The following is a 24098-nucleotide window of genomic DNA, read 5'->3' on the forward strand; positions in this document are numbered from 1 at the left end:
TCCCCCATCCCAGGGCGAGATGCCGCCGTCCCCGCGCGAGGCCGGCGAGCCCAGGGGACAGCACGAGCCCCGGCGGCCTTTTGGCTGCGTTCCTGCTAGATCGATTATTATCGGGATTATTTTCGTTTTTCTCCGCTGCAAATCCAGCATCGAGGGATGCCGCCCTCCTTCTCGGCTCAGCCGCGGCTCCGCGACTATTTTCTTTTTTTTTCAATTCGATTTTTTTTTTTACTATGAGACCGTGTTTGTAACGTGACCCGAGGCTTTCTTTTCTATCCTGTAATTATAAAAGTCGAAGGAGTTTCATCCAGTGGCTGTGCTGGTTTTTGTCCGTTTGCGGGCTTGCTGCAGCGGCAGCGATTAAAATTGGTGGGGTTTTTTTGCTTCTATTTTTTCCCTCCCTTAAGAAAACGCCGCTATCTCTCGCTCCCAAACTAAAGGGCTATTTAACGTGGCTCGGCCGCATTTTTGTATTTTATAAGCGCTTCTTTTCAAACAGAGTCATGACGGCCTCCTGGATGGCTGATTTACGGCCAGGTAAATTCCCCCACCACCCTGGGAGGATTAAGATTTAAACCATTCGCCCCTCGCCGCATGGAAAATCAGCATCCTCCGGACTCGCTGCTGCTGCCTCCGGGGGGGAAATTCATCCCTGGGGCCGAAGCCCGGCTCGGTGGGATCAGAGCATTAAATAAAGCTGCAAGGAGGGTTCCCCATCGCTCCCAAGGAAATGGGAGGGCGTTTGCTGGCTCTGGCCGCTGGTTAAGCGCAGAGCGGGCTGGCAGCCGGCTCGGCCACACAGTTAATTCGGTTCAATGCTGGCTTCGAAGCCGGTGACGGTATGGCAAAGCCCCGCTCGGCTCGTGCCGACCGTCTCCTTTTGGTGGGCTGTCGCCTTCGACTGGGTTTTCATTCAAAGGCTTCAGAGCCATTTGGATTAAAATTTTATTTATTTGTTTGTTTATTAATGAAAGGCGGTGCTTTCTGCTCCCAAAAGAGAAATCCGCTCTCAATCCTCTCCCCTTCGCTGCCCCTTCCCAAGGAGGGAGGAGCGGAAGGAGGAAGGGGGAGATGCCGGCTAATCGCCTCGGTCTCTTTTTTTTCTTTTCTTTTTTTTATCCAGATGAAAAATCTCACGAAGCCTTACCAGCAAATCCAGCTCTGCCTTTTGTTTCCAATTTTTTTCATTAAAAAGACGCTGGGGATTCGAGGCGCTCTGCAAGGCAAGAGCCCGGAGAGGGGGATTCTCCAGCGGCTAAGTAGGGTTGGGACCGCTGCTTTGGTGGGGACATTAGCAGGGCATCGAGGCCACCGGGGAGATATTTCGGGTCACCTGTGGGGCGGGTGTTTAGCCGCTAACGGAGGTTTTTCCAGCGTGGCGGGGTCAGATTTTGCCGTCCACGTGGCAGGAGAAATGACGCCGGTTTTTCCAACAGCGCTTTTTGCCACTGCAAAGAGCATCTCGTGCCGCTTGCGCCCTAACGCGCTCGGCCGCCAGCTCCCTGCTGGAAGCCCCCCTGCCCTACGTGGCCCCTCGCTCCTGGGCGATGCTGAGTCCTCACCAACTCATTGCATCTCCCAGCGGCTGCTGGGTACGGTGGAAAACTGCCAGGAAAACAGCCCCCCCCTCCAAAAAAAGGGCTCTCCCTGCCCCGAAACACCGCTGCCGTGACGTTTTTTGGTGCCGGGGTCACGCGAGCCCGGCGCCGGCGGGTGATTTTTTTTTCTCTGTGCTGAGAAAGCAGGTTTCTGGTGGTGCCTGTGGCAGGGGGAAACGTCCCCTCCCTCCCGCGACCCTGCGCAGGGGGTAATTAGGGGTGGCTTGGCAAAGTCGGATTAAACAAGAGCTCTCTGATGCCTGCTCGGTACCAAAAATGGAGCGAGGGGAGGATATCTGGGGGGAGGAGGGATGCAGGGATGGATGCCCGTCGCTATGGCGACGGCGAGGCCAATCAGGCCCTGGGGAGCAGGCGAGAAGTGGGTCAGCATCCCCGGTGCTGCCGCATCCGCCGGCGCCAGCATCGCCTCCGCACCGGCCCCTCCGTGGAGCCGGCCGCGCCGCCGGGGCCGCGGTCTTCCTCGCTGGGAAGACGGGGAGGAAGAAGTCGTCGGCGAGGCCGCACCGATTCATTTCTGCGTCGCTGAATGGCCCGTCGCTGCGCTGCCGGAGCAAAGCCTCCCTCCCGCGAGCTAATTCCCTGCCTTTCCTTTCCTCCGCCGTCAGGCACGTGCTGAATTTTGGTCCATCTCCGTTAGGACCGAAGGCAGCGCTTCCCTGAGCTCAGAGGCAACAGAGCTTTTCCCTGCGGAGATGAGCGACAGGTTGAATTCGGACCGGGCGCCCAAGAGGCAAAGAGGGGGAAAATTCCCCCCAGCTCGGCCCCGCGCGCCCGGGGCTCGGCAGGACTTTGCAGACAAGCGTGGCCGCGATCAAAGAGCAAGAGTTTTGCAGGGACATGTCCGATTTTGAGCAGCTTCCGGAGCAAACGTGGCAGGTTTCATTGAGGCTCCCGCAGCAGCCTGCCCGGGCACGCAGGGAAATCCTCCCGGCTCGCACGCCTTTGGCCCAGCCGAGCTCCACTTTCTGCTTTTTTGCACCCATAAATAGGATTTTGGTCATTTTTTGGCCATCCACCGGCTCCTGGGAAAGCAGGACGATGGGGAGGGATGGAAGGGAGCTCCCGCATCGTGTTCTGGCAAAGGAGGGCAGAAGGAGCAATTCTCCCCCAAAAACCATCCCTGGGGCTGCTGTAGGGCGGAGGCGCTTGGCATCCAGGGTTAATACCCGCTTCCGACGGCAAGGACAGGCCCTTCCCGGGAGCACCCAGGCATCAGCCCCAGCCTGGCAGATCGGAAGCGACAGTTACGGGCAGAGCCCTAATACGGAGAAACACTTGAGTTATTAAAGTGTTTTGCAATTATGCTCATCAGGGCTGGCGCAGGGGAGGGGGCTGCGTCTTCCAGGTTATTACACTGTATTTGCAGTCATAAAAATTCACTGTCCTTTCACTGATACGTATTTGATGGCTCTCAGAAAATGCTGCCTACTGCAAAACGTGATTAAGGGGCTGGGAGATGTTGTTACCCGGTCAGGAGAAATAAAAACATGCCACGAACATGTATTTGCTGGGTAATTATCGTGGCGGGAATTAATTGGAAACCGGCTTGGGATTAGGCATCCTTCCTGCTGGAGCCGGCTGGGGATGCTGCCCTGCCATGTTTCCTTTCCTTTAAAAGCTTGCTCTTTTAAAGGCTTTTTTCCCCCCCTTCCTTGATGGAAAACAGAGAGGACCATCATGTTGGTTGGTTGGTGGCAGGCATAAAAATTGCAGGTCGGCGTCTCGACAGTTTTTGTTTCGATATTGGCATCGCTTTGGCACAAAGCTGGAAAAAGCGGGCTTCTCTCCGCCGAGCGGCGGTTCAGAAAATGAACATCAGGGATGGCGAGAAGAAGGAGGCCGCCAAGAAGAGGCCAGGGTGGGTTTTTCCACCTTTCGCCTCTGCCACAGACATTTCGAGGGATTTTAGGCAGCCCCATCCCAGGCGCCCTTTCCACTGCTGGAGGTCTGGATGCGGCTCGGGATCCCCGGGAAAGGGGCAGCGTCAGCTTTTTGCCCCGATGTTCTCCTGGCTTTCAGCCCGTTGCAGCTCGCCGCCTTCCTGAGCCGGTTTCTTTGCATCTAACAACCTTGGGGGGATTTTTCCTGCAGAAGCTCATCCAGTTTCCCCTCGGACCAGCATGTCCGGGCCCGTCCGTGCGTCTCCTCCCGGCAGCGCTTGCAGAGATGTTTGCTCTGGTTCACGCCGTGCCGAGTATCCGCAGAGAGCTGGTCCCACGACCAGCATCACCCCAGCTGGCAGCCCCGGAGATGCTTTTCGGCTACTCTGGGAAGGATCCAAAATACCCCAGCGTGTCGTCCGGGAAAAAATAAATCAAACGACCCAAACTGACGGATCTTGGCGGCTTGGCCCTGGCGATGCTGCCCCGGCGGCACCGAGGCGCTGGGTGTCCTGGCAGCTTCGGCAGCTCCTGGCAATGCCGCTGGCCCCGGAGCAGGGTTTTATCAGTCTCCTCTCTTGGGTTCAGCTTTGTTTCTGGGGTTTTTTTTGTCCCCGAAAGGAAAAAAAAAAAAAAAGGGTTGTAAAAAAGAAAGCATAAAAGCACGCGGGGGGTTTTAAGGCATTATAACAAGTCAGATTTTTATGTCTTCTGACAAAAAAAGGCCTTTTTAAACAAAAGCCCCAGCAGAAAGAAAGAAAAAAGGCTGCTGTTAAAACCTCCTCACAACCTGAGTGCTAGGGAAAAGCGTTGGGTAAGCGGCTTTGTGCCATATGCTCGGTGTTTGCTGTCAGCAGGACCTTTGAGGAGGCAGAAAGGATAGAAATTGGCTTTGCAGGTAATAAAAGCATCTTCGTTTGGGGCTGCAGATTCGCAGGAAAATCTGTGCATCAGCCCCTCGACGCAGAGTGCTGCCGGCAGCCAACCCAGCCCCAGCCCACAGTGATCCAGCGACCAACGCGAAAACCTGATTTAAGTTGATAAGGATCAGGAAAATGCACCGCTAGGGAAAATAATAGCAAAATCTGTAGCATGCTCTAATTTGGGGGCTCTTAAATTCAAGGTGTTTCTGCTTTCTGGAAGCTCAAAGGCTCCTGGAGGGCAGGACCTGTCCCCCTCGGCGAGCCGGGAAGCGGTGGCCGGTGGCGCGGGAACGGGGCTGCTCTCACAGCAGCATCCCGGCAAATTCCCCATCCTGCCACCCGCAAAGGTGGTAAAACAGGCAACTGGGAAAAGCGAATGTTATTGGATGTGCTTGTACTTTTTTTCTCCTTTTCCAGGCGGCTAAAAGCGCGTTTTCCCGACGTGGCATTTTCAGAGGCGGCGCGTATTGACTTGCTGTCAAAAATCAGGTAACGAGGCCCGTTCGCATCCGGACAAACGTGTCCATGTCGGCGTGCACGAGCACCGAGCAGCGCAGAAGGCGAAGTCGCGATCGATCCTGGCGGCTTTAGGAAATGTCTTCCCGCAGTCCGCGAAGAGCCTGGAGCTGCAAGGAGGTCGGGGACCTCGGGCGTTTTGGGCAGCGGCTCCACAACTGCAAACGATGCAGATGGAGGCAAAGGGGGAAAAACATGCGGTTTCCCCGAAAACAGGGGGAAAACACGTTCCCAGCAGCAGCGGCGCAGCGAGCAGCCTGCGTTTTGCTGGGCTACGCAGCTCCGTCCTTCTGAATAGCTGCAAATAGGAGACAAATATAAAGTCTTCAAACCTCACCCAGGGGATGTTTTCATGGGAAACAGGATGAGTCCAAGAAAATGGGTGGCAAAGAGGGCTTTGCTCCGGCCGTATGTACGACATCTTGATCGCCTTGGTGCAGACACGGCCCCCTAAATCAGAGCCACTGTCTCGCTCGTATGGGCCTTGCAGGGAGCGAAAACCACAGATGGAAATCCCAGCACGGCTCCCGAGGTGGGTTTTCATCTCTGGGTGCAGGTGAGGACCGATGCCACCGGTCCCCGGCAGTACCAGCATCCCTGCACGCCCGGCCCTTCCCGGTGGGAGAGGGCTGCTCTGGCCAGCGGCTCCCAGTGAGGCCCCAAACATCTTGTTTCCTGGCAGAAACCTCCCTCAGCATGTGACGCAGATCGCCGTAAGGCCAGCGACGCTCCTGAGCTGATTAGCCAAGCCTGTAATTGCGTTTGGGATGTGGGAGTGGAGAATGACGGTGCCCGAGCAGCAGGAGAAGGGCTCTCAGGCTGCAGAAGTGCTTCAGCATTGCCTGAAATTCTGGTTATTTAGTTAAAAAAATACATGTCCCAACATTTCTATCTGCTCCCTTTTTTCCGTACCTGCAGAAATATCCATCCCAGGTGCGTTTCAGCACTGGGGGGGGGGTGTCTGCCATCAAAATGACTTTTGCAAATACAGGAACACAGGGCCACGCAGAGCAAACAGGGTGATCTTAGAAAGGAAGTGACGACTCAAAAAAGGCCGTCAGAGCTGGGCATCCTGGTTTCATGCCAGGACTGAAAACCCAAGATGCAAATGATGTTGTGGGGGGGATTTCACAGCTACGTGTCTCTCTTCTCATGCGTTGGGAAGCATGGCTGCCCCTCCATTGCCGCCGCAGATGCCCCAGCAGCCTAACGGCGTTGCCGTGTCGCTCCCGGGAAGCCTGACCTCCGCTCGGGATGCTGCGCTTTCTCACCCAAGCGGTTGCCTGCATCCGAACACCCTCCCCGCAGCCGCTGTCAGCTCCGGGACCCGCGGTGCGCGGGCACGGACCCATCGGAGGCGATGAAGCCAGCTGCTAATCCGGCCTGTAATTCCTCTCCCGGTGCCAGGCTTGGATGCTTCTTGCTGGAGGAAGAAACCCATCGGCGTCCCGCCGCGCTGGGCATCTCTCGCCTGGCAGCGCCTGGCTCCTTGGCGCATCCTCGGATGTCGAACAGCAGCAGGGCCGGGACGGGGCTCCGGAGCCATCAGTGCCGATTCTGCCTCTGAACAAGCTGCCGTGGGACCGTGGGGTGATGCCACTTCTTCCTCCACATCCTACCGGCGCATCCTTAGGGAGCCGGCCCCGCCTGCGCCGTCGCTCGCAGAACGGACGTGCGGCTCGGGCGATGCTGCCTTTTGCCCACGTCCCAGCGGACGGAGGGTTTATCATCCAGCCGCTCTCGCTTCCTACCATGTGACAAATGTGAAAGCACGTTTGTGCTTTGATTTGTGCCACATTTGCACCATTTCAAAGCAGTGGGAAGGCGCCAGGCCGCGGGACAAGGGCCGAGCCGCTCTCCTTGCCTGCGATGTTCCCTTTAAAGAGGCCGAGCATCCCATGGCTCTCGGGGGGCAGCAGCCCTGTGTTGCCCCAGGCAGGAAGGGCACGGTGGGGAGAGCGAGCCCGTTTTCTTCCGACGCAGCCGGGGCAAAGAAAGGGGGCGAGCAGCCACAAAGGGCCGATTTACCGCGGCGAGAAATGCCGCCCGCCTCCCGCAGCCGCTGCGAGTCGCAGATGTCGAGGAGCAGAAGAAAAAGCCCCTTTCACAAAGCCGGACAAAGGCACAGAGGCTCTTTTCAGGGTCGCATCTCCGCGCGCTTCCTTGGCCATAAATGCTTCACCTCGGCTCCTCCAGCGGGGCGAAAAGCCCTGCTGGCGAGGGCTGCATGAGCGCTCGTCTGTAGCCTGGGATGAGGAACCGTCTGCTTGCGGCAAGGAAACGCAGGATGGGAGCAAAGCCGGTCGCCTTTCCCTAGGTGCGCTGATTTAAACGGATGTTTTTAGGAGGAGATGAAAGGAGGAGGAGGATGCACGACATGCGGCTCATCCTGCACGGAGGCTGAGTCACCGGGACAGCATTCCCGCAGCTTGCGCTGAAAGCCGCTGGATGCAAATATACGGCCCCGCATCCGCCAGGATAGCAGCTGGGAAGGCTCTGCTGGAGCAAAGCAACGTCATGCTCTGGTCCTGCAACAGAGCCGGCTCCGAATCAGCCGGCTCTTAGCCCCAGAGGCGGTATCCGCACGGGGCCGAGGCCGGGATGCAGCGGGGAAAGCCAAGGCGGGAGCCGGGAGGGCTGAGCCGGCAAAGGATTTGGCACCGGGACTCCCGCAAGCAGCACGGGGCGCGGGACAGCAGCAATCCCCTTGCTCGCTCTGCGACTCGCTTTCCGCACCTCTAGGCCAAGACCTGCTCCCTGCCCGTCCCCCCGGACCGACGGGATGCTCCGCGGTGGCGGCCACCTCGGCGGGCTCCCTCGCTGGTGGGCAGAGGGTGCTGCCCGGGCGGCGTGCGGGATCCGAGCCCGGCGGAGGGCGAAGGAGGCTGGCAGGGCAGCGAGGCTCCGTTCTGTTCCCGAAAGCGGAGCCCACGCCAGCTGCGTTACGCCGCTCCCGTAACTTGTCTCCCTGCCCTGTTGCCATGGGATTTCCAGCGCTGTTGCTGGCACCGGTGTCTCTCGCTCCATGCGCTGGGAGCAGAAGGGAAGAGCCTGTGCCCAACACATGATGCTTGTGCTCTTGCTGCGGTTTAGCTACATCTCCGGGGGTCTCCTCCATCCACGTGATGCAGCTGAGCTCTGCTTGTGGGCTCCTACCTGCTCCTGCCATGCAGCAGGACGGGCAGAGTTTGCAGGGTGACTTATCTAAAGGTTGTGGAGGCCACTGCTCTCCTTGCTCCAGCTGTCCCCACCGTGCCTCCCATCCGGGGAGGTCTCCATCGCACTGGCAAGGAAAGCGCAGGAGAAATGTTTCTGAGATGGTACCTCCAGCTGCTCGCAGGGATGCACCTACCCTCCTCACCGCGGCCCCAACACCCTGATGGGAATCCAGAGCAAGTCCAAGGAGCTACAGGCAAGGGCGGTGCAGAAATGGGGAATATCGGGCAAACGATCAGCTGGGGACGGCTGAACGGCTTTCCTGCCACCTCTGGCTTTTTGGAGCCGTATCCAGCTTGCCTCTCGCTGTCCTCTCGGTCTTTGGGTTTCACCTGACAGCTGTCTCCTGCCTCATCCGTCTCGTCCTGGCGAGATAATACCGCAATCTGCTCCAAGAAATCTGACTCAGCAGTAGGTTGCCAATTCCAAACCATGGGAAATGACAGGTTTTCCAGCACGTCAGCTAGCAGGGTGGACAAGCCACGTTCCCCTTCAATCTCACACACCCAACGAATGAAAGAAAATGCTTTAATTTGTACTAGCTCGCAGCTGCCCTTACGGCTCGTGGGGGAAGCGGAGGTACGGGGAGCTGCTCAGGACCTGCAAAACCAGAAGTCCCCAAGGTCTCTGCATCGCGCTGCCCCTGCGCACGGGCAAAATTGGACAGCAGCCGCAGCTGCGCCGGCTGCAAATCGGACAAACGGAGTCTCCCGGTGTCCCGGCGGGTGCCCCAGAGACGATGACGCTGTTTCGCGTGGCGTTAGCTGCCTCGATGGGTATATCTGAGCCTGCATCTGTGAAATGAAGATGAAACCATGAGCGTTGGTCAGGAGCTGGCAGCTTTCCGCCGGGAAGCGCCGTGCCAGCCCCGCGGGGCTCGGAGGATGCGGGAATACCGGCGCGCCGCTTTGGCACGGCCCTCGCGGGGCGGGTTTAGCGAACGCTTGCGAAACTCCACTTCTGGCATCGCGGCAAACCCCAGATCCCCCTCCATGCGAAATGAGCTGAGTCTCGCCGCTCTCAACTCCAGCTGCGCTTGGAGGCTTTGCTGGCGCAGCCGCCCGTCGCAAAATGCCCCCCTCGGCCTGCTCGCGACCGGCGGAGCGGGGTCGACTGGTCCCCACGGCCACCTTCGGGAAGAGCAGTTTGCAGAGCTCGATGGCATGCGGGGACACGGGGACAAGGCCCAGTTCCCCGGGAGCTCGGCCGGAGCTGCAGCCAGCAGGAGGGGGGAGCAGCTGCCCTGCCTTAGGCGGAGATGCAGGAGCCGCTCGGCTCCCTCCTGCAACCAGGCAGTCGAAATAAAAAGCAGCCTCCACCCAAATCCAAGGTGCATGTGGGTGGAGGGATGATGTGCAGCCTGGCTTTGCAAAAGGTCTCCCTCTGTGCAAGAGGAGCAAAGGGAGGAGGAAGCCCCACATGCATCGGAAACGTGGCTGCAGGGAGTTTGGGGGGCCGGAGCGCGGTTCGGATCTGCGAGCAGAGGTGCTCTGGCTGCCCCAGTCCTTGCGTGTTTGGGCTCCCCGTAAGTAAACAGGGCTGTGCCAAACACCCCTGGCTTTACCTTGACCGCTTCTCACTAACCAGACCCTTCTGTAGCACCCTGAATTTTAGTTAAATTGCTCAGGTTATAAAAGATTTTAAAAAAATCAAGCATTTCAAGCATCAGACCTTCCTTTCTGCCTTTCCTTCATATCACACCCTCCTCCCAGCTCCTGCAAGAAGGGACACGGGGGTCCCACCGGCTCATCTTCCCCTGTCGCACAGCCCCGAGTGTTTCCTGGGGCAGAGCCAGCCGGGACACTAACTGGGCCATGGGTGCCGTGGGAAAAGCTAGTCTGTGAACCTGTAATTAAAGACTGGATCACAAAGCATGTGCCTAAGGGGGCTGAATTAAGGTCGCACAGGCAAATTGAATTCTGGTATTTCCTAAATTTGTGTGTGTGAGTTTGCAGCTGGGATGATGTTCTTCTAATTGTATCCATTTTTTTTTTCCCCTGAACTGGGAAAATGCAGGAAATGCATCCTGAAAAAGCAAAATGTAGTCTGCTGTGCCATGAGAGGGGACCTCAGCAGGGTGAGGGTCCCGAGCAGCACTGAGAAGGGCTGGCAGCACAGCAAGTTGTCATCCTCCCTGGGGACCAGCGCAGAGGCAAGACTGAACAGGATGATTTAAGCCCCAAGAAACAAAGTCTGGAAAAGCTATGAGCACATGAAAAATGGGGCTTCACCAGGACTGGCAAAGACTGCTGGGTGACTGAGTCTAGCTCCAGCTACCCCCACGCAATCACAGCTTACCCTCTGGCTCCCGGTTGAGCGTTGCTGCCCTGCAACTTCGACTCTGCCTCTAAACGCACAGCCCACACGTTTCCATGCTGGGTGGTTTATATCCATTCCCCATGTGCCAGCAGTGGCCTTCACGATAAATCCATCTTCTCTCTGTGGTGAAAGGATCAGGCGGTCTCAGTACGAGGCCCTGCTCCAGCCTGGCTCAGCTCAGGAAATGCTCCAAAGGGAGTAAGTCGGAGTATCCCTTCTCCGCGTCTTCCAGCGCCGAGGAGCAGTTGATGAAATGCAAATGGCAAATGCTGAGCTGATAGAAGGAAATCGCTCACCACAAAATGTAATCAGTCTACGGGACTTGTTGCAATAAGAAGTCATTCAGGCTGAGAACGTAGCAGCTTCCAAAAGGCTTAGTCATGTAATTGCCTGTCGAGAATATCCAGAGTTGATATATTTAATGATAACAAACAATCTGGAAAGCTTAATCAGCCTCCTGCTTCAGAGCTTGAATGATTAGAAACGGGGATGAGACATTGTGTGGGGGAAGATTTCCCCGTCCTCCAAGCAGGGGGTTCTCACAAGCATTCATCAAGCAGGTGGTGCTGGTTCCTACCAGCGAAAGCAGACGGGGACCGTCAGGCAGATCCTGGCTGCCTCACACTCACGAGATGCCAGCCATGGGCAAGAAATGTCCCTAAGCAGTGTTTCCCCATCCCAGTGACACAGGAGCAGTTGCAGAGGGATCCCATGTCTGGTCCTGCTCCTGGTGGGTGTCCACGTGCTCGCTGGTGGCCGTGAAGCAGGGAGCTGAGGTAAGAGCAAGGTCATCTGGTTGGACCATCCATATGTATAATCTATAATCCTTCCCCTGTGGATTCAGGACATGGTTGGAGAGACAGCTCCTTCAGACGTGATGCCTTGAGCAGCAGCAAGTCTCCACTGCGACTTGGCAAACTCAGGCTGAGTACAGCACTGAAATCTGCCTTTCCAGCCAGCTATCAACCAAGCCTTGGACAGGAACCCACGCTCAGTGGGTCACTGCAGCCTCTGACTTGGGAGAAAGGTGCCATCTCCTGCCCACTGTTGCTTTGCTGAGCAAAGGTGGGTTGAGGTGGGATTTTTGGATCCCACCTGCTGCCCGGATTGCGGTCAACAAAACTGTTCCAGTATCCCCACAAGGTGCAGTTCCGCCTGAAAGCAAAGCTCTTGGAAGGGAACGGTTGTTTATATCCCAGGCATTTGGGTTTTTTATCCACCAGCATCTATTTGAGCTCCTGTTTTCTCCACAGCTCTGGTGTCTGGGCCCTACACGGTTCAGCAGCTCATTGAAAAGGCTAATGAAACCATAGGAGCATGGAGCATGGCTCTGTCCCTCAGGCCCTGGCTTTGCAGTGACCAGCAGATGTTTTGGAGCAGGAGCAGGGATCCCCATCACACTCTGTCCCCCAACTCCCCCCTGGTCCTTGCTGCAGTGACACTTTGCAGCAGTGAGGTCCAGTGGGAAAATCCATGTGGCAAAAGAAAACAAGGAATTCCTTTATTTTCTGGTTTATAGTTGTTATCAGTTGTTTCTGTTGCCACTTTTTTCACTTCGTTTTAGTTTTCTCAGTTACTTTCTCATGCACAGACTATAACAACATGGTTATAGGGGGATCAAATTCACAGTGTGGTGCCGCAAGGATCCTTTCTCCAAAAACGCTTGGCCCCACATGCCTTGGAGAAAGGTGCTAGTGACCTTGGAATAAGTGTTCCTAGATATCTGTTCCCTGAGAAAATTTCTTCCTGACCCCGTAAGAATCAGAGGAAGCCCTGCTGACCTGTATGTGTCTCTCCATCCCTCTTTTCCCTGGATTTAACACCTGGCACATCTCCGCTTCTCCAGGCAATGAACATTTTTGTTGCCTGCCTCTGGCTGTCTTTTCTTCTGCTATACCTCTGTGAGCTGCGGTAAGCTGGACTGAGGACAACAGCTCAGGTGGAGACATTACAGGGACGTGGATGAAGGCATTGGCACAGTTCACGTGTTATTTTCTAACCGTGGTGCGTGTGTCATGGCTTTGTGAGCTTCCTTGCTGCACGCACAGAGAAAATAGCTGTGATTTGTCAACAGTGATCCTCAAGCCTTTTTCCCAAGTAGCTCGGTTGTTGTGTCTAGACCCACAGTCTGGGACTCTGCGTTGGGCTCTGCACAGCCCTGAGCACAGCACGAGCCCTTCCTGCAGACTGGCAGGAGTTGCTTAAAAATAACTTTTAGCTGTGTATTTTTTTTGCAAGAAAGTGATTCCTTTTTTTTTTCTTTTTCTTTTTCTTTTTTTTTTTTCCAGCCAGAATGCAACTTCCAGACTTTACTGCAGTCAGGTAGTTCTAACCAAAATAAAGGAAGCCAGAATTTCTTTCAGCTTTCAGTAAGCGCAAGATTTCGCCAGCCACTTTTAGACATTCGGTTGCTGACTCCTGAAAGTGTCTGCGCTCAGTTTCTCAGCAAGAACGTGGAAATCTGTAGGCGAAAAGTGTTGGTGAAAATGACATTTCATCTGATCACTGAAAGTTGTTGCAGAAACTAAATGACATTTCCCGTATCGGTCTGCTTATGACAACAGGTCCCGTCGTGAAAGCACTCGTGTATACACCCCGCATCCGAGCGTGCGTGGGAATGGGCCCTTACAGCGGCGTTTCCAGGAATGAGGAGGGCCGTTTCGCAAAGCTGAGGCTGTTATTGCTGTCTTAGAAGCAGGCGTGCCGCAAACACGGCAAGATCCCTCTGCTACTGGATGCTCGCAGCTACCTGCGGGGAAACAGGTCTTTCCTGCTGACCACAATTTAGGTCTCTGGCCGTCTTTGCAAAGTAGCTGATTGAGCGATCAGTGTGTCAGCATGCAGCCTGCCTTCGTGAATAAATATTAGAGCTGCCCAACTGCAGGGCTGATTATTACTTTTTGTCTCGAGGCAACCGAGTTGGATGAAACGCTGTCCCCGTAATGTAGCTGAGTGATGTAATTGGCTCTTAAAGCCTTCTGGTCAAGCCGGCACACTTTGAAAGCATCCCGTATGAAGTTCTCAGCAGCTTTTGGCTTGGTTTGGGGGGGGGGGGGGAAAAAGCTAATTCGAGGGAATATTTTTATGTGGCCAATAAAATATTGCTGCTCCACAGAAGAATTTTGCAGTCAGGGGTAAAACACTCTTTTTCTCTAATCTGGCTTTTAATTTTGGAAACCATAAAGTTGCACTTTAGTCTTTGAAATAAAAGCACCCAGTGGACCTACCTCTGTTTCCCTGAGGCTGAGTAAGGCTAGGTCTGTCTGGGGAAGGGAAAGTAGCTGGGCTGCTAGGTCAGGCTCCAGGGCTGCTCATCTGTGATTTATGGGGTCACTGAGTCTATTTTCTTTTCCAGCTAAATTCTGTGTCCTCTGCATGTGTCTGGTATATCGAGCTGTGGGAGGCTCTGCTCCTAGGAGCATGAATCACAGGAGTGCTGGGTTTATTTTCTCTTAGACTATGATGCTGCTTTACAGATGAGATACCTGTTGTGTCATGGTACCACAAGGAATAGAGAGTCTGGACACATATGAAGGACCTGGATTTGGGCATGTAACTTTGATGTTTAATGAAAAGTGCAGTTGACTGAGGCCCTTCCTGTAGTCAATGGTGGGAGAAAGACACTTCTGGCAAGTACTCTGGAAGTTAGGGTGGCGTGAACCACCATCTGGAGGTGCTTTTTTCTCTTTTTAGACTGAAGATGAAGCCCAGGATAACTGTGATGCCAGGACTGTGCCCCCGTTACGTGGCAAGCCAGGGCCAGGGAAGCTATTCTGCACGGTCGGATGGAGAGCGAATGGCAGAACGCAGAACACAAGGAAATTTCCACCTCCCAGGCTCAAGACCCTGGGCAATGCTGGTAAGAAACTGGATTTTATTTGCTAGTTGCCTTCACCTGTGTCTGACATGTGCATCAGCGCATCGCTGACGGGCAAGGACCCCCGTGGGTGAGATACCCTGAGTCTGAAGATTTGAGGGTTTTTCCCAAGGAGATTCAAGTTATTTCCTCCACTCGGCAGATGCAGAAACTGAGGCACCGAGCCGGGAAGTGACGCGTGCAAGATCAGAAAGCAAATTAGAGGCAGGATCAGAAAGAGAAGGCAGGGCTCCGCGCAGGGCTGCAAATGAGGAACAGCCTAGCTGAAGACAGCAACGTTGCAGCATTACAGAAAACATTCGGCAGCTCAGGGCTGCACAGATCAGGTTTCCAAAGCCAGCCCTCGACCCAGGGCACACGCTATTATTGTCTTCGGCCAAAGCTGAGCCCACACCCTTCAGCCAGAGTAGTCTGGGCCCTCTTCTAAAGAACAGCGTTGCTCCTCGTGCTCTCAGCATTAGAAGAGTGTAGGCCGACGAGCTGGCTGAGAAAATCAGGTCAAACATAAATGCCTGGCAACCTTATCCTAAACCGCAAGGCTGCCAGCCCCTCCAGTCAGCTACTATTAAAGAGCCTGAGTGTTAAGTTCAGCAGTTCTCACTCTTTCTCTCCAGAAAAATGCTACTACAGCCTTTGATCGCATCCCAGAATTGTTTCTCTGCTCAGAAGGCTGGAGGTTAGTGTAAACAGGCCGGCTGCAACCAAGGCCTTTAGATCTGAGAAGCTGTTCTGCTCCAGGAGACAGAACTATCTTGGAGGGGGGAAAAAAAGAAGAAATAACCACGTTGCAGGCAGGAGCTCTGTTCCCACTTGCAAACAAGCAGGGTGTCCACACGCCTTCCCCGGGGCCTGCCCGGGGTCCCCGCTTACCTCTGCTGTCTCCCCCGGGCCCTGCCTTTTTGCACATCCCGTGGTGAGGTGACGCTGCCAGCACGGTGGCTACATGCACGCTGCCTGCATTTGTTTTTTCCTCTCATTCCATCCATCCTTCTGGACTCTATAAAGTCTCTGGAGCAGCACGTTTTCCCTGGGCTTGAACAGCATCTATCACGTTCGGGTTGCTAGGGAAGACAAGGTGTGTTTTCATAAGCCTTATAATGCAATAACTCTCTTTACTCCCCTCTCTACTCAGTCTGAGACTTATACGATGGCCCCGGTGCACAAGTTTGAGCCATTCCTGCATGTACAGCAGCAAACAGAGGGAAGCGCTGGGTAAGTTAATTAAAAAAAAGGTTGTTGTAAGAGAGAATCATGTTTCCCCCCACCTTTTTGCCCAAGGCACCCCCAAATCGTGCTCCCTGTACTCTCGCCCTGTGCAAGCATCTGAGCAGCCGCAAGCCCGCTGCCCCCCCGGGAAGGGCGAGCATCAGCGGGGAGGAGCGGCCGTCTTCCCGCATGGGTCTGACAGCTCGATGGCTCGTGCAGCTGGCAGGGTGTCGCGGCCCGCGAGTGGCTGCAGGAACCCTGGCCTTTCCCTTGGCCCCGCTTTATTCCTGGAAGCCTTTGCTGCCGTGCTGTCATTCCTGCACTCCAGCACACCCCAAATAAAAATCACAGCTGCGCTCTCTTGCAGGGCAAGTGAGTACAGGGGCAGGACGAGGCGATGCTTTTCCAGATGATTTTGTCCCTGTTGCAGGAGCTCAAGGGCCTGGGCGAACCTCCACTGAAGTCAGTGGGAAACTTCCAAAGCTTGTTGCAAGCAGTGGAATCAGGCCTGGAGCTCGGGCACGGTCCAAAGGGCAGGAGAAAGGATGGGAGTCGTGGGAAGGGAGAACAGGCTGCTCGAAGGACTGAGATGCTGAAAGTTTGACCTGAACTCAGGCCCCCAGTCCTCTAGCCAAGGGGCCGTGGGCCCCCATGTGCCATTTCCCTGTGCCCTTCTTCCTAAACTGAATAAACTTGTTACTGGCATAAGTGGGTTTTAACCATTAATACTTCATCCACAGAAAGACTCCTTCCCTCCCCCTCTCATTATACTGGTATAAATGTAATTATCCTAGGTATAATTAACACAAAGCATGCTTCTAATGTCAGCAAGCCTTAGCTGTAGGCTGGGTGTGCACTGCAACCTTCCGTGATATAGCTGCTATCTCTGACTTGCACCGGATGGTCAGTGCTTCTCGTGGCTCTCTGTGCTACCGGCAGCACGATAACGTCAGGCCACAAAGCCACATCAGCAAGGCGTTGTCCTGAGGTCGCCCAGATCTGCTAACACAGTGCCCCGGAGATGGCCAGCAGAAGTGGGTGCTGTCCCAACAGTCCTCCTTCCCCTGGATCCTGCAGTGAGGACAGCTAAACCGCGTAACAGGTCCTGACCTGTCACATTTAACAGCCCAAAATATTAAGGAAGCAAGAATCAATGCTGATGTGTTGCAGCGTATCAGCCCACGACGTGCTGGTTGAGGAGCTGTTACAGAAGTTCAGCCGTTCTTGGCAGAGAAGCCAAAGTGTGCGTGCTCAGATTTATTAGCTCCAGTGCCAAAACGACACAGTTTTACTATTCGTGTCTCCGTGGGCCTCCACTATGCCACGAGGTTGGACTCGCTCACACTGGTGTCATTTTGGGGATGTTGCACCGCGGCGCAGCAGAAGTGAATTTAGACCTTTCCCAGCAGGAAGCTTAAGAATCGATACGGGTTCACTGCCCAGCTGTTTCTGATGGGCTGACTCATGTCACCCAGGAGGTTTTCATGTAACAGGAGAGCGCGGCTTGGCAGAATTAGCTGCATCCTTGCTGGGAACGCTTGCCAGAGTAACATGCTGATGTTCCTATTCTGGTGAAGGGCTCAGAGAGCCCTGGGGCAGCCAGGCCTCGCTAACAGGAGCTACTTGTTCCACAGGCTCCATGTTGGCAGCACTTCTTAGGATGCTAAAGGAACCGGCGGGGTTTGTGTCAGCAGGGCGCATAGATCTATATTAAAAGCGTTACACATCTATATGGGAAAAGTGCTCCTGCAGCGGACGTGGCTTAACCCAGCAGAGCTGTGCTGAGTTTAATACGGCCCTCCTCTTTGGTTTTGTCCTGCACCAGGTTAAAGAAGCCACATCGGCACCAGCAGAACAATGCTTTGGAGGATATATATTGGCTTTAAATCCAGCATCTACAGCGAAAGCTTTGCTAACAGCTGTTAATCCCAAAGGTCCCTCATCATGCCCAGCCTGGGGCACCTAGCAGCTCCCGGGCTGCAGCTGCAAGCTGTATTTCCCATGGGCTTTGGAAGGTGGCCTAGGCCAGGCCTAGACTCTCCCAGGAGTGCTCCCCGGGCGCTCAGCCACTGTAAGCTCTGTAACAGCACGCAACGTGCGCACCGCAGAGCCAAAACGGCTTGGAAGAGGCGGCACGGCAGCAGGGGGCTTAGATCCCCATCACCCCCTCCAGTCATCTGATGAGGAAATGGATACAAGCTACCTCAGCTGGATCCAGTCCTGCTAATGGTTAATTATTATGATAAACTGGGCTCAAACTAACTTCTGGTACCTAAAACCACATCCGCTTGATCGGACCACAAAAGCTCAGTTTTGGGACCCGAATCTCTAGCTCAGATCTTTCTGCAGCTGGAGGGACACTGTCACATTGCAAAGCCTTTTCAAACGCTGCAATCTTTACGACATGCTGTTTGTCTGCTTACTTTGTGCATGTGACAGCATGCCCCGTGCCATTTCCCTGCGCCGTTTCCCTGCGCGGGCAGTTTCCTCTTCTTGGTGGTGGTGTGGTTCGCTAGCCCGGTGAGCAGGCAGAGAAAACATTATTTTAAAGTGTCAGGTGCCTTTGTAAAATTGCTCCAAAAATCTGAGAGGAACACCGAAACTTGGGAGGGTGGGTAAAATTCACGTTGGAAGGTTTCGAACGAGCTGTCCCTTTAACATGGACGTGTTATTGCAAAAACTACCGATCCCAGAGTACAGTGCTTTGTTTTAATGTCCAGAGTGCAAACCTGGCTGGGGTGGCAGCGATGCACACTGGGTTGTGTAGTTTAAGCTGTCCTGGTTCTGCAAGCACAGGGGAGAGCGGGGGCACACAGGGAGAAAATCCAGAAGGTGTGTTTGGCAGCTAATTCTGGGCTTATAAATACACAGATTGGGAACGTATGGCTCTATACGTTATAGAGGACACACTTACGTCTATATACACTTGCTTGTCTGTGCTTCCAGTTTGGACCTTCATTTTCTTGGACGTTATATGAGAAGGCCCTTCGCAAACTAAATATTTGCCATTTCCTACCGGCAGGCTGAAAAACTGGGCACTCGCAGCGACAGGGCTGGCAGCTTCCAGCCTGGCGCTTAGCGCGACGGAGCCGCGATCCCGCGCGGGGGGTCTGGAGGCGGTCGAAGGGCAAGAAATGTAGGTCCTGTGAATAAACAGAAAGTTTACGTCCACAGTTCAGAGCGTGGTTACAGCGGTGTCGGGGAAAGGGAACGGAGCACAGTTTGTGCTTTAGCCTCTCTCACCTGTCCCAGTCTGGGAAAAGACAATGTTTAACAATTAAAGCACCTGACTGCGCTGGAGAGATCTGGATTCTCTGATCATCTTTGCCGCTGATCCCAAACCAAACTCGGCGCACACGTAATTTTCCCCTTGGGAAAAATTAAAAGCATTGGACACAATTAATATTATTGTATTAGTAATTGTTTTCATGACTGTAGTTATATTGTAATAGAAATAACGAGCGGTTACACCTGGTGGGGAATTGCATTAACAGCGATAATGACCGTGATAACTCTAATAAAATGTTGTATTATCGCAGAGCACATGAGCCTCAGTCAGGGCCGGGGCCTTATTTGCTTGGTATCAGAAAGTTCATACTTGAACTAAGCTTACAGTCTAGGTGTTCATGGTAGTAAAATCGAGCAAATACGAAGGTCTCCGCAGAGCTGGGGCCTTGCAGAGAAACCCAGACGCTGTAGCGGCGAGTCCATGATGGTGACAGCACTCTACACCACGGCGTCGCTTAGTTTCTGTCGGCAAACAGGCTTGGCAATCGCTGGAAGGAGGAAATTAGAGTTTTTATAACGTGAACACATCACTGCAACGTGGTTCGCGAGGGAACGGTCCAACATCCCCGGGGCCAAAGCTCGTGGCGCTGCCGTGTCTCCCCGGCACTGCTGCAAAGCGAGCCCCCGTTTTCGGGCTGCTGCCGGGAAGAAGGTGGCAGAGCTCAGCCGCCCCACGGGTCCCCCACGCGCCCACAGGGCCTTGGTGCCCCGGGAGCCCTCCAAAACTGCGCTGGGGAGGGGGGGAATAATTACGGAAAAGGGGATGCGGCCTTGGGGGGGGCAGGTGCGAGGGGCGGCTGGCGGCAGTGTGTGGGGCACAGGGGGGCAATGAGGGCAGCGTGTGGGGCTTGAGGGGGCAATGAGGGGGGCACACGTGCAGATTTGGTGGGGAAAAGGGGGGAAAATGGAGGGGGGGAATGGGAAGGGGCGCGAGGGCCTGGCGGAGCTGGCGGACAGGTGCCAGGGGTGGCTTGTGGGGCAATGGGGGGCAACGAGGGCGGTACGTGGGGCTCAGGGGGGCAACGGGGGACAACAAGGGGGGCACGCATGCAGATTTGGGGGGAAAAAGAGGGGAAAATGGAGGGCGGGAATGGGAAAAGGGCACAGGAGCCTGGCAGAGGTGGCAGACAGGTGCCAGAGGTGGCTGGCAGTGGTGTGTGGGGCAATGGAGGGCAACGAGGGTGATGTGTGGGGCACGGGGGGGCAACGAGGGGGGGCACATCTGCAGATTTGGGGGGGAAAAGGGGTGGAAATGGAGGAGGTGGATGGGAAGGGGCACGAGGGCCTGGTGGGGGGGGGGGGGGGGCTCGCCTCCACCCAGGCCGCGCCGGGCCCTCGGCCTGCCCCTGCCCCGCCGCGTGCCGGTGGGGGCCGCCGCGCCGCCGCCCCCGAGGCCGGGAACGGCCGGGAGGAGCCGGGAAAGGCCGCGCCGCCGCCACGGCCGGGCCGCCCCTGAGCCGCCGCCGAGCCGCCGCGGGCCGGGCCGGCCTCGCCTTCCCGGCATGCAGCGCGCCGCCCCAGTCCCCAGTGGGCCGCCATGTTGTCGGAGTGAAAGGCCGGGGGAGAGGCAGGCGGCGAGCGGCCTGGGGGGGGCTGAGATCCATCTTCATCCTACCGCTCCGCCCGTGAGTATCGGCACCGGAGCGGGCCCGCGGCGCGCCGCGCACCTCAGCGGAGCCGCCGGTGGGGCCATATTGGTGGCGGGGGGCGGCGGAGCGGTGCTAGGCCGCCCCGAAGGCGAGCGGCGGCGGGGCGCTGCGCCGGGCTCTCTCGCTCGCCGCCTCGTCCGTGTTTGGGAGCCGCGGCCGGGCCCCTTTGTTAGCGGGGGCGGCGCGGCCCCCTCCTCCCCCCGCGGGCAGCCGCCCCCCGCGGCCGCGGGGCGATGCCCGGCCGCGGCGGGGGGAGGTTGTTGTTGTGGGGCCGGCGGCGGCCGCCATCCCGGGCGGGCCCACGGGGGCGGCGGCACCCCGGCCCCTTCCTCCCCCCCACCTTCGCCGCCCGGGCCCGGCCCGCGGCGGGGGGCGGCGGCGGCGCAGGCCCCGGCTCCGGCCCCTCCCCGGGGGGCCGCGGGGCAGGGCAGGGCCGCGGCCCCTCTTTGTCCCCCCCCCGGGCCGCGGCGCTGCGGGCGAGCGGGTTTCCTCCCCCGGGCTCGGCCGGGCGGCAGGGGGGTCTCGTTCGGGGGCGGCTCGGTGGCCCCGGCGGAGGGGGAGGACGGCACCTTTCAAAGGAAGCGAAAACGCAGACAATACTTTTTGATGTGCCGTGTGATCCTGGGGTTTATTTTTCTTTCCCTTTTTTTTTTTTCCCTTCCCCTCCTCTTTTGCTTTCGCATAATACCCATGTTCGGCCCTTTTCGATTAAACACTTAAGAGAACAGCCCGGCTTTTGCCCCAAACTGAGAAATACTTGTTGTTTTTCTTCTTTTTTTTTTTAAGTCAATGTTTAATAACTTTGTTCTGAGCGGCGATTTTTATTAGGCAGATCATGAGTAAGGAATTTCCTTTATGAAGAGGGAGGGAGGTGGGGTAAGGGCTCCACTTTATCTTTGGGGGTTTTAATGCTGGTTTAAGCGTTTCGGTCGGTTATCAATTTCCCCACTTCCTGCTGCGTCTCCCTAGGTTTTCAGGAGAACACGAGCTCTAACGCGAAAAGTTCCCGTAGGCCACACACCTCTCGAACAATGGGGAGGCAGCTTCAATTTTCAGGCTAACTTCCCAAAAACCCAGCTCTGTCCTAACTCACGATCTAACTTTTTTCACTTGGCATCTTGCGCCGGCTTAATTTTTTTTTTTACTGCCTGTGATTTTTAGAGGAGCCTTCTTGGATCAGAGCAATGAACTCGGAGATGCATAGCTGCGCGGTATGTTGTAGCCCTCTTTTTAAGCGACGCTGCTGCTCGTACTTAAAATGCCCGTAGTGGTAGCTCCAAAGTTTTGGTTGTGGAGAGTCCCATAATCTAAACTATTTAGCTTGTAACGATAACACAGGCCGGCTTATTTACGCGTTATAGTTCTGTCGAGGGGCAGGGAAAACTCTCGTTTTCGAATGGCTCTTAGCAGTATTCTCCGAGAATGTCTAAATAGCAGCCTTTGTTTGTAAACGCCTAGCTCTTCACGAGAAGCTGTTTACATCGGAAAGGTTTATTATGTGTTTTTACTAAGAGTTGGGAATAAAAAGGGTCCTAGTAGCCATTAGATGTTTGCAGTAGTACGGCTTGCAGCTGCTGGTTAGTTAATGAATGTGTGTTGTGTAGGTGACTTAACATATTTCTGATGCTCTGTGCGCTTTGAATGACAGTATTCAGCTGTCTGCTACATTTAACATGGCATTTCTATAAAAACACGGCTTGGAACTAAACTTGAACTACCCAGAATTCTCTTTTCCCCTTTGCTCCCTTTCAAAATGTCTCCTTTGCCAAGTTTTCTCGTCTCGTTTAGGGCTGCCTCATCTACGGTAGGCGAAAGAGGAAGCTTCTCGGAGTGTGAGGCAGTTGTGCAGAACTTAAGAGTGCCTTTACTGGCCCTTGACAGATTTTCTAGGATCTCAAAAAATAACAAAAAAAAACCACCCTGCAGTTTCCTCTCTTGCTTTGCTGAGGCGTGGGGGTCAACAATTTCAGTTGTTTATTTATTTATTTAAAGGTACGTGTGTTTTATCCACGTGCATATGTGGACTAGGCCGAAATGCATCCCTCCTAAAGGCTCGATTGTAAATGAGTAGGTTCCTTCCACATTCTTGTTTTCAAAACCTTAATGTTTCCCTATTTGAAAAAAAACCCCAAACTTTTACTACTCTTCTACTGTGCTGTTTGATATAGGTGTTATAATATTTCCATTAGAGCACTAAAGCTCTACGTACAGTTTGGAAAAGAAATGAATTCACGCTGCTGGGCACAGGGGCATGGCAGACCCCTGCGTTTTGAGGAAGGAAAGTAATGGAGGTGTTATCACTGCCAGGGCTTTCGCCCGTAACTTTGTACGTCATGAAGTTTTCATTGACGTCTCCAGGGCTTTTCATTATATATAAAGTTAAATAGTCAAAAGTTTTTTCAAAATCGTAGTATCTTTATATATATATTTCTAAAGACTGCCCTGAGATATTTTGTCACTCCTTTTGATAGGGACCATTCAGATTTAACTGTTTATAAACTAATAGTTACACCCACCCCACCCCCAGCTTGGTAAAATATGAATTTCTTACCAGCAATTACTTCATTTTCTGACTTTTATTTGTTTTTTCTTATGGTGTAGGGGAGCTTTATTTGTTCATTTCACTGCATTGAAAGACTTTGTTTATAATGTTTATTACTGTGAAACTAAAGGAAAAATACCAGTAAATCAGTGTATTGTGTTGTTATAAAAAAAAATAGTGTTGGCTTAGCAATACCAGGCATAGTTACACTGTTTTAATAAGTATTTGAGAAGTGTGGTAGTGATATCCAGACTTTCTTAAAGATAGTAGGGTTTGAATGACTAGAGTTCTCTTAAATGGTGTATGTATTTAACCTGTGGCGGTCTCTGAGCGTATAAAATGCCTTGCGGAGTTACTTGTTTACGTGGCTGTGGGGGTGAGGAGGGAGGTGGCAAATGCATGTTGTAGATGTAATAAAAAAAAATCTCATTGCACTTTTTTCTTCTAAAATAGGAACACTATTCTTGATCAGTGGGACAAGCCTGAATAATTTTGATCAAAGATATGACTTGCTTTGCTTTTTTTTTTTTTTTTGGTCAACTTTCTCTCTACTGTCGCAAAATTGTTCTTGGAAGTTGCTTGTAGTATTTGACTGTTGTTCAAAATTGCGATGATGAACAGAGAGGAAACAGAGCCTCCTTTCAGGCCCTTCAGAGCTACTTTCAGGAGCAGGGCCAAGGTTTACAGCAGTCAAGGTACAATAGTAAAAGCACTCTCATGCTGGTATGCAGAGGTGGTACCAGTCGCTAAGGGCCGAACTCTGCCCCTAATTTCATCCTTGAAACTACCTGTGATTTTGTGGGGTTGCACTTAGGTAACCGAAGTCATAAGCCGGCAATGTTTAAAGAAAAAAAAAAAATCTGGCTATAACATGCCTTGAAATACCAATCCAGTTTCGATGTGCTCTCTGCACTGTGTGAGCATTACATAACAGGGGAAGCCACTTTTCTGTTCACATGTGCAATGTTTTCATTGCTTTCAGGATCAGAAGATAAGTCATCCTATACCAAATAAAAACAAACTCCTATGCCTCTGTGCTGCTGGGATGCTATCAAAATATCCT

At 54.1% G+C, this 24098-nt stretch overlaps 1 protein-coding gene and 1 long non-coding RNA gene across 8 annotated transcripts in view; one reads left to right on the top strand and one right to left on the bottom strand.

Moving 5' to 3' along the window:
• Nucleotides 1-18399: 18399 nt before the first annotated feature.
• On the bottom strand, nt 18400-19328 carry LOC135330666 (uncharacterized). Its single transcript, XR_010392632.1, has 3 exons — nt 19170-19328; nt 18800-18925; nt 18400-18699 (listed from the first exon to the last, which is right to left on the bottom strand). It is a non-coding gene; the product is annotated as an uncharacterized LOC135330666 (long non-coding RNA).
• A 1009-nt stretch (nt 19329-20337) lies between these two features.
• PUM1 (pumilio RNA binding family member 1) overlaps nt 20338-24098 on the top strand; it is a 75860-nt gene continuing 72099 nt past the window's right edge. For 5 of the 7 annotated variants that reach the window (XM_064524934.1, XM_064524936.1, XM_064524937.1 and 2 more), the window contains exon 1: nt 20339-20469. The gene's annotated coding sequence lies outside the window, so the exon portion shown is untranslated. Of the gene's footprint in view, nt 20470-24098 lie in introns of all 7 variants that reach the window. The other 2 variants (XM_064524935.1, XM_064524940.1) reach the window with 1 other exon arrangement.

Source organism: Dromaius novaehollandiae, chromosome 23, assembly GCF_036370855.1.
Source record: "Dromaius novaehollandiae isolate bDroNov1 chromosome 23, bDroNov1.hap1, whole genome shotgun sequence".
Taxonomy (NCBI): Eukaryota; Metazoa; Chordata; class Aves; order Casuariiformes; family Dromaiidae; genus Dromaius; species Dromaius novaehollandiae.